Here is a 10906-nt window from a genome sequence, read left to right on the forward strand (position 1 = left end):
AATTGTAGTTATTTATAGAGGTATATTACATCTCACTTCACACTTCTCTAATACATTTTGTCTGTGTGTGAAGACCCTGCAGAAGTGTTGTGAAAATCTGTGAATAAATGTTCCTAAGTGAAGTAAACTTCAACAGATTTCCTGTTAAGGAACAGGATTAAGAACCGCTGAACTATGTAATTGTTGAAACATGCAGCTGAACAAATATAGCTATCAAAATGAACATTGCTAATGACCCCCCCAACTGTCAACAGTATTTGTCAATCAGCAACAAAGGGAAACGGAAGAGCAACAGCAGACCTGGTGTGAGAGTCTCCCAAGCTTTCAAGGTAAATTATTAGTTGTATCTGGCTGTTGGGTATGCTCAAATGAAAATGCTTTTTTGAAGTTTGTAAGTTATGGGGTAATGCCCTGTCACAATTACACATATTACAAGTGCAACCTACCCACTCCACCTTTTGCAGCTCCAGTGCGTGTGTCTGAGGCAGACCATTACGGAGATGGCTGGAGTGTTGATCCACCTAACACACAAGGTACAATAGCATAATCAGGGATGAGTAAATCAGAAACACATTCACAGAATTTAAATGCAATATAAAACTAAATAACATCATATGTGTGTTCAATCCATAGAGCACACATTCTCTGTCCTGAGAACATCAGGGGACGACCAAGGAAGAACACGGAGTAAGATTACTGCACATAAATTCACTTGAGTAAATTTTACAATTTGACATCCCTCACCCAAATAGAGTCAGTTAACAGATCACAGTTCAAATTGCAATTGAAATGCACTTTACAGTAAAATAACTGCAAAATGATTTTTGGACAAATGTAGCCAGACTCAAGGCACTGGGATGACTCAAAATTATCCACCCTTGTTAAGATAGATTCTGAAATGAATGTGTCCCGATGAGTGTGAGGCCTTAGAGTGTTAATTTGCAAATTTAACAAGTGAATCTTACCTACTCCACCTTTCTCAGCTCCAGTGGGCGTCTCTCAGGCAGAGCATCATGGAGCCGGCTGGGGTGTTGATCCACCTAACACACAAGGTAAAAGAGCATTTATTACAGTAAGTAGGAGGAAACAAGACAGGCTTGTAAAAAACTGGTAGGGACTACACAAGCTTCCTCCAGGGTTAGTGACATCACTAACCCTAAAAATTACATAAACCCTGACCCCGGGAACACACAGTCCATGTTAAGAATTGTTGTTGTTGTAGAGCACATTTGTGAGTCTGCTCAAGCTGTCGGATCCGTCTTTTCACATGCAATACAGTATTAACACAAATGCAATAGCATGTCACTCTGTAGGCATCTTAAAACAGTTCCCACACAACCGATTTATAGATTATCATGACAGAATATGCTAATTGAAGATAGTTAACTTCACATCAGCAACATAAATTCATCAACTGACCATTCAGAAAGGTCCTTTTGCGCTACATGTTGTCACTTCTTTTTGAATCTCTCCATCTTTGTCCAACTCCAGTGTTTTATTATTTTCTGATATTTCAATTAACTACACATTTACATATTTTAGTGTGTGTTAACTTGTGTTTGAAACAAGCCAATCTTACCTACTCCACCTTTCTCCGCTCCAGTGGGCGTCTCTCAGGCAGAGCATCATGGAGCCAGCTGGGGTGTTGATCCACCTAACACACAAGGTAAAAGAGCATTACTTACAATAGAAAAGGGAGAAAAAAACAAATCTTATTCACAGCACTTCAACAAAATCTAAAACTGTATATTTCATGATCTTTTCCACTCCATAGAGCACACATTCTCTGTCCTGAGACCCTCAGGTGATTGTGACCACCAAGGAAGATCACAGAGTAAGATAAGAAATAATGAAAATAAATAAAAACAACAAATAACTGACAGTGTCCTTACCAGACACAGGCTGCGTTTACACTTGGCATTAACATGCTTTCACAGTGATCCAATCAAGCAGATTGGATCATTAGCCAATCAGGACATGGCACATTTACATTTGTTCACATTAAGTGGCCACTGTATCTGGATAACCGATTGGATTTCTAAAGTGTTGTCAATTTTTTATTGGCCATATGAGTCTAAAATTAATTTGAAGGAATATTAGACTGGTTCAAACTAAGCTTCTGTACTGTATATGTTTGATTTATGTTGTGTTTAGGACAAAACTTGTAATTAGGCTCTCTAAGTATATCAAATTTTGGATTTAGATTTATCGTCCAATATATCGTTATTGGCTTTCAGATATAAAGAATTAATGGTTATCGGTTTCGGACAAAATTTTCATATCAATGTATCCCTATTTCGGAGAGCAACTACTCCTAGTCACCCCTTGTCATTTCAAAGATTTGTATAATAGAGAGCATGTCAAGTAGAAACGCCTCATCCATTTTGTGATTTTGCACCCATTTTGGGAGATGCGTGCGCAGTCAGTAGTGAGGAGCCAGGCAAAAGTATAAACATTACACTTGTTTCAAACGGATTTGACAGAATCAAGTGACGAGACCAATGCTGCAGGGGGTGCCAGGAATAGTCACACTCACATTTGGAAATATTAGAGTCCTAACTGTACTCAAAAGAGCACTGATATACTGACTGGTGATTGTTGGTAATGCCAGTGTAATAATTAATAAATTAACCATACTGTTTTTATAAGAAGTGAACAAAAATCTGTTTTATGCTTTTCGGTTTTATATTTTAGTGTGTGTTAACTTGTGTTGGTAACAAGTGAATCTTACCTACTCCACCTTTCTCAGCTCCAGTGGGCGTCTCTCAGGCAGAGCATCATGGAGCCAGCTGGGGTGTTGATCCACCTAACACACAAGGTAAAAGAGCATTCATTAGGCATGAGGAAATCAACATTTAAAGACAATCTAATATATATATATATATATATATATATATATATATATATATATATATATATATATATATATATATATATATATATATATATATATATATATATATATATATATATATACACACACACACACACACACACATATAATTACATTATCTGTTCAATCAATAGTGCAAACCTTTTCTGTCCTGAGACCTTCAGGGAACCACCAAGGAAGAGAGGAGAGTATGTTTCCTACAAATTATATTTTTACATATATTGTGTTATGCTGTTATGAAAATCATCATCAGCATTTAAGTTTTTACTTACCAAAATCCAGTCTTGAGTATTGTACCATGCAAGTCATTTATCGATTTAAATGATCTTCTGTATTGCAGCAAGGGCAATTCTGGAAACACTAGAGAAAATGGACATGAAGATCAACCACCTGACTTCACTTGTCCAGTCTCTAGTGGGAAACAGACGCATTCTACCACAGATGCAGAATGACGAAGAGGATGACGTCTTTCCACTTGCATCTATTGAAGAGCTAGACCGGCTGGAACAAAGTTTAGTTGACAGAGGGTTTATGCAGAGAATGGTAAGAATCAACTGAATTTTCAACCTACAACTAATAATGAAATACTGTGCATGTTTACACGCTTGTCAAAAGTCTGAGATTATCAAGATTGTAAAAAAAATAATAATAATAATTAAAGAAGTTTCTTCTGCTCAGCAAGGCTACACTTTATTTCAGAAATGCAGTGAAAACAGTAACAGTTAAATATGATTAAACCTTCCCATTTTAATATATTGTCAATGTCAAATGTATTTTTTCTGATCAAAACTAAATTTTCAGCATCATTACTCCAGTCTTCAGTGTTATATTATATTCTAATATTCTGTTTTTCTGATTGGTTAACAGCAATTATTATTGGTGCTCAATTATTGATAATGGTTATTATCAATGTTAAAATAATTTTTGCTGCTTCATATATTTGAAGAAACGGTTATCCTGTTTTTAGGATTATTTGATGAACAGTTCATTATTTAATGAACAGAAAGTTCAAATGAAAGTTCAAATGAACAATTTATTTGAAATGTGAATCTTCTGAAATGTAATAAATGTGTTTGTCATTTTTTAACATTGCTGATTAAAATGGTTACTTACCTAAACTTTTGAATGGTAGTTCATCACAGTTTCCACAAAACTATGAAGCAGCACAACTGTTTTCAATATTGATAATAATCAGAAAGGTTTATTGAGCAGCAAATCAGCATAATGATTTCTGAAGGATCAAGTGCTGCTGAAAATTCAGCTTTGCAAAGCAGGAATTGCTTTTCAAAATAGAAAACAGTTCTTATAGTCAATGAACAGACTTTCAAAAACATTACAAAATAAGAATTATTCCAAACTTTTGACGGATACTAAGAAAAGTACAGAAGAGGTACATCTATATGCTCAAATATTACTTAAAATTTACCTGTTGAAGGTGGGGAGATTATCCATCAGTGGCGGGCCAACAATGAAGAAGACCGTGTGGAGAATCTGCTTCAAGGTCTTCACCACGAACGTCGCCAGGGAACTGAACTGGTGCGGGAGAGGAGACAAGCGGGGAATAAAGGCATCGAACGTCGGCTCACTCTTAATAGGCAAGTTCAAATGTTGTACAGATATGCATTAGATTTGATGGCGGGAAGTTAGCCAGTCAGGTACGTTAAGTACTTGCTAACATGTTCATATGAGGTAATAATCAAACATGTGGTAATACCAACAGCAACGTGTCGTTTTCAAAAATAGTTAGCAATTATAATAGTTTGTTAAGAACTTAAAAGGAGGTTTAAACGTTCAGTTAAATAAGTATTGACCAACCACAGAAACGTGCACGAAACAACGTGCTCACTACCTAACAGGTGATTTTCAATTTAACATTAGGCCTACGTAATTTCAAAGTTATTACATAACCGATCACAAACGCATTTACCGGTAGAATAAAAAATATTTGATTTATTTGATATATTTGATATTTGATTTATAAGCCAATCTTTCCTTACAATTTGATTTATAAGCCAATCTTTCCTTACGCATTCTCCACGCAGCTTCAGTAGTTTTACGTAAACTCACTCAGGAAGAGCTTGACGCATGAACTCTCTGCACGTTTGATATCTTTTGACCAATGTACTCGGATAAAAAAAAATTAAAGTGTCTTTTTTCTTTTTTTTTATGCAGCTTCAGCCATGAGGAATCCCGTCCTGTTGTCACCAACGGAAGCAGAGGCAGAGAAATACATCAAAGATTTCCTACGCTTGGCCCCAGGGAGGGTGTAATTTATGTTATTAGTGTATTGTAGGAATATAGAGTGTTTTGTTATGTTTTATTTGAATAGCCTATGATAATATAGCGTTCTGTTAATGTGGCCTTTTATAATTAATTAAAAATGAATATAAATGATTAATTATAAATATATTGCCTATAATAAATGTATTTCTAAAAACGACAGCAAATGCGTGTTTTATTCTAGGTTCAAGAAAGCGTGGTTACTTCACCTGCACAACAACTTCTATAACTAGCTGATTATTATATCTAACCCAATCAACATAACGTAATTTTAAAGATATAACCGATCACAAACGTCACACAATTAGTATTCAAAATATATTTGTTTTATACCTCAAGCACATATGTTTCCTCACAACTCGTCAACACTCTCCACGCACTCAGCATTGCAGCATCAGCAGCACGTGGTTTAATGTAGACTAGACTCACGCAGGAAGAGTATGTCCAAAGCCAGGTAAAAGTAGGCTACATATTTACCTTTGCAAGTAATTTTTAGAAGAAGCAGTCGAGCAACAGAAGAGAACAGCAGATTGTAAGTGTTATGTTTCCTCATTAGATTTTAGCGCGGTTTGCCGTTGCTATGAAACATTGTTTTGTTTGCTGTGTTTAACGTGGTACACGCCTGCTGAAGTTGCGTTAGTTCTCGTACAGCGTGACAAGCGGCTGCATTTTATGGGAATTAATTTTGTTAATGGAAGGAATTATTTATTAAAACGATGTCTGGGCTACATAAATCAGATGTCTTGGAGATGTATGAACATCTGCTGAACATCTTTAAAAGAGCGGATTGCCGACGTTCTAAATTATTTACGTCTTATTTACATAGCCTAGACGTCGTTCTAACAGCTGGCAATGATGTCTCGGCGACGTAAACCATATGAGCACACGCCCTAATATAAACGTCTTCCAGATGAAAACGACGACGTCACACAGATGTCTGCGCGACGTGCGTGTGCTATCTGGGTTTAAACTATTTAAGATTAATCGTATAGACATCGTATAGAGGTAAGGAAGACGGCTCATTAATATTAAAAAACGGTCGTTCGAATGCGATGTTTGCCAGACGCTACGATCTTTCAAAGACGTCTCCGCGATGTACGTGTGCTATCTGGGATATCTGTCATTAACAGATAACGCTGTCCCGTCAGTCTACACTGTTGGTACCTCACAAACTCTCCGCATGTAACGGCTCAAACATGTAAGGTCTGATTCCCGTGACGAAATGATCCTCCGTGTGTTCCTGTTCTTCATCTTGCGTTTAGATCTGCCTCCATTTTTTTAATTAAACCTACTTATCTAGATCCAATCAGGTGCTAGTTGGAAAATAAGCCACGCCCACTATTTCCTCATTTATTATTCCGTTTCTCTCAGAAATACGTCACAACACTGGAGAAAAGTCGTTTGCAACTTCCGTTTCACGGGGACTTTAAGTTGAACAGCGGTCCCAGCGCGTGCCGAACAGTGTGTGGAGAACTGAACGGTTCGGTTTTTTCAGTGAACCGTCCGATCCCTACTAAATATAAATGTAATTCTGACCGACCTGCTCCCTTACTGGCGAGTGGCGAACATTGCTGGGATTTTGCAGCAACTTGCTGCGTCTGTGGCCAGGGCTTTTCTCCTTTTTATACGTTCCTTTTCTGCTCCTCCTTTGCATTTACGCTCCATTTTTTGCGCGATTTTCTAAGACAAAGCCTGCCTCTGGATATAACCAATTAGGCAGTGCTTCGCTGATGTTTGGTCATGTGGTGGTGTCATTTTCACTCAGCGATCGCCTGATTCGTAGATTCATAAAACCGTCAATTAATTCACACAGTGTTGCCAGACGTACGATAATTATCGTATTTGTACGATAATTTTTACCTCTGTACGATGTACGATCAATAATGAAAATAAATCCCGTAATGTACGATAATTTCAGAATTTTATGAAAATTTAAATGATGGTAGTTGCAGTCATAGGGCTTCTTTTCTCATACACGAAATCGGCTCATTACAGACACTTTAAATGCATTCGTGTGCACCTGAGTGTGTGTTAAGAATGCAGGAGAGTGCCCTGCTTTAAAGCCAATGAGCACAGGGCGGTCCATGACAGCAAGAACCCCTTCAACATCTGGCAACACGCAGGATTCCGATGACAGCGGCTCAGATGTGGAGTTAACCGCACCACGCAGCAACAGCTAAATTCCTTCTTCATTGGACACGACAAAGCAAGTGTTAAAAATCATTTTAATATGTTTTAATATGCGCCGCGACGCAGACAGTCACTGAAAATAAAGGGATAGTATTTTGTCTCACTGCTTCCGTCCAACAATAAGCCTTGTTATCTATTATGGTAATTTGCAGGTCGTGTCAAAATGTTGTTGGTTTAGAATAGATAAATAACTATTTTGACTCATGTACGATCATTTTCTTCCAAATACGATAATTTTGAACCTCTGGTACGATACTTGGGGATTTCCAATCTGGCTACACTGATTTCACAGTTTAATACCAGCCTATTGCACGTCAGCCTGATCAACTACACAGCGGCAGGCCAGAATGACCGTCAGGCCACCGGGAAATGTCCCGGTGCTCCCGATGGCCAGTCCGCCCCTGCTAGCACATAAAATCTCTACATACAGGTAATTACAGAACACAGTGAAACAAAGTCACAAATGTTCAACTATATGCCACTGGTTTTGGATTAGTGTGACATTGTAATGGCAACCATCTGAAAACTACATGGCACATGTGGGCTCCTTCATGCGGGTCAGCTTCCCTGCTGGACAGGGCTCATGTTTAACCTTATACTATTGGCTACTGCAATCATTGTGCCTGAAGCCTTCGAGCTCTTCTGCATGCTGATAATATCTCCACTCGTCTGCTCTCTTTCCATCTTCCTAAAAAAATCTCTTCATGGTAGACTGAAAGTTACTGGTGATAAAACAGTACACCACAGGATCCAAGCAGCTGTTCAGGCTGCTGAGGGTGACAGTCACATGGTACACAATCACATGCTGAGGCAAATCAGGATGGAAGTAAAACAGAACTTGACGGATGTGAAACGGTGTGAAGCAGATAATGAAGTTCACCAGAATGGCTGACAGAAGCTATACAGCTTTCATGTGTCAGTCACGGCTCTGCTGCACGAGACCTGGGCTGGAAAGGGCGCACATGATTTGGGTGAAGAGTTTGGAAAGTCAGCAGCCTGAATGCTTGAAGGCTGTCACGAGCAGCGAGTAGGTCACGATGATGACGAACAGCCAAATGCAGACACACACTGCTTTGGCCACACCAGGTTCCTCCACTTCCATGAGGCCTCTGCCTGAACAATGGCCAGGTAGCGATCCACGCAGATGCTGGTAAGGAAGAGGATACTACAGTACATGCTGACGAAGTAGCTGAATATGTTCATGTAACAGATGAGGCATTTTCCTCTAGTACAATATGATACGAGTGGGAAGAGAGAGGTTAACCAACAGGTCTGTCACCAGCAGGTTAATGGTGTAGATGACTGACATGGTCTTCGGCTTGGTGCTGAAGCAGAAGACATACAAATCCAGACTGTTAACGGTCATCCCTACCACAAAGATAAGGGTGTTGATGACCACCAGAGCTATCCACAGGCTGTAAAAGTCATTATACAGACCCTCATCCAACTGGGCCAGTCTGTGCAAATAAGGTTCACGGAGTGGTGGAGAAGTATTGGTTGTTAGGGAAGGAGCTGATGTTGATGTGAGGTTCACATTCAGTGAACACTCTGTAAGGGTCTTCTCTGTGGTTTTAGGGCTGGATCTGCACAAAAACCAAAGAAAAACAAAAATGTGCAACTACAGTAGATGGCCGTTTTTTTTTTTCCCTTTTTGAAGCAATTTATTTGTACACTCAAAAAATACTCAAGATTTCATATAAAATTTCGATTTGTACTGTACTTTTAACACAGACTATTAAACTTGATGCATTTTAAGTCATTTTAAGTAAGACTAATAATTAACTATTTTAATTTATTTGATTTAATTCAAAAATTATATTTAAAATTAAATTATTCAAATTACATAAATCTGTTAATTGTGAAGACAATTCAGTTTATTCAGGTTAAAAGTATGAACATAAAATATAGCTACAGTAACTGTGGAGCAAGCAATATTCAATTAAAATGTATGAGACTGAAACAAATGGGATTTTTGATACTAAATGGCTACAAATAAACCTGGTTATATATTTAAAACACCTTCATAAATTTGTTTCATTTACGTATGACTGAAAAATATGCATCACTTTAATCCAAATGGAAGGAAATGTAAATATATGTAATTCAAATACATAAATCCTATTTAATAAGAATGTGAGAATAATTAATTTATCATTGTACTAATATTTTTTGAAAGTTATTTATAATGTATTTATTTTTATTTAATATTTATTTATTTTATTTTTTTCTGAATAATTTATAAATTAATTCAATTAAATGAAATAATAAAACAATAGACAAAAAAAGTTTAGGTACAATACAACATGTTGTACCTTATGAAATAAATAAATAAATAAATAATTAAAAGGTTCAATGTGTAGACTGAAATAAAGATTTAATTTTGTATTACTATAAAATAGCTAAGTGGCTTGAATGGATATTTAATTTTAGGTCATATATATTTGTAAAAATAAAACAGAAGTCATTGCTGAATGTTTCAGCTAATTTACAGTAGTATAACATTTATAGTTGCAAACTGTTTACCATACACTCTGTATACAATTGCACTATGCTACAGTATATGAAATAGTGGGCTAATTCAAACAAAAAGTTTCTCTGGTCAAGTTGTACATTTAGTATGCAGAACATAAAAATAAATGACCATTTATTTAGTTTAAGACTGTGTACAGTATACATCATGTCACATGGTACAATGTGGCATCATGGAAAAAATGCCTGCTAAAACAAATATGCTTTACTTCCATCACAGAAAGAATGAGCCTGATAAACAAACAGCCTGGAAACCTCTGACGAAGAGGTGCCTATTCTGGCACCGTTCAAATGGTGTTCAGGATGAGATGTGTTAATAATTAAGACTAATGGGAAGAATTTGTTTGGATACTGAGATTCATGGGAATAGATGTGTATCCCTCTATACACAAATGAATTCTGAGCAGTGTCTGAAGTCTTCAGACTCCCGGCTCTTTCATGTGTTTATTTACTCGGGCCTCTGCTCAATTTACATATTAATTGAAAAGACAGAACAATATACAATGTTTATTGATCAAAATAATTGTTTAGACATCAGATGCGAAAGTCCACAGAATTGCTTTAAATATTTGAATGATGTCAAGCACGGTTGCATGATTAAAATTAAGTTATACTCCTTTGAAATAAATAAAATTTGAACAGTTTTGTTTATTTTTGCCAGTTTCACACTGACAGTAAAATTAAATCTACCTGAAGCTATACAAAGAGCAGAAGACTGACAAGACTTTGGCTTTCTTTTGAGAAACAGTGATGCAATAATGTCTACATAAATTTCTTTGTGTGAGTCACCGATACAGATTTTGATGTAGGCTGAATACTTTGGATCGAGGATGATCCCCAAAATACTGCTTTGTAACAGACAGACAAAAAATGGGACAAAACACCAAGGTCTGGAAACATTTGAGGGGATCCATAATATAACACACACACGGAGAGTATATATACTGACTAAGTTTTACCATCTGTCCAATAAAGAAAAAAAATAAATGATTAAATAGAATAATAAATCTAAAT

General features: G+C 36.8%; 1 pseudogene; it reads right to left on the minus strand.

Annotated features, from left to right (window-relative positions):
* Nucleotides 1–7921: 7921 nt before the first annotated feature.
* On the minus strand, nucleotides 7922–10042 carry LOC132103512 (G-protein coupled receptor 20-like; annotated as a pseudogene).
* Nucleotides 10043–10906: the final 864 nt, after the last annotated feature.

The sequence above is a fragment of the Carassius carassius genome, chromosome 24 (genome assembly GCF_963082965.1).
Source record: "Carassius carassius chromosome 24, fCarCar2.1, whole genome shotgun sequence".
In the NCBI taxonomy this organism is placed as follows: domain Eukaryota; kingdom Metazoa; phylum Chordata; class Actinopteri; order Cypriniformes; family Cyprinidae; genus Carassius; species Carassius carassius.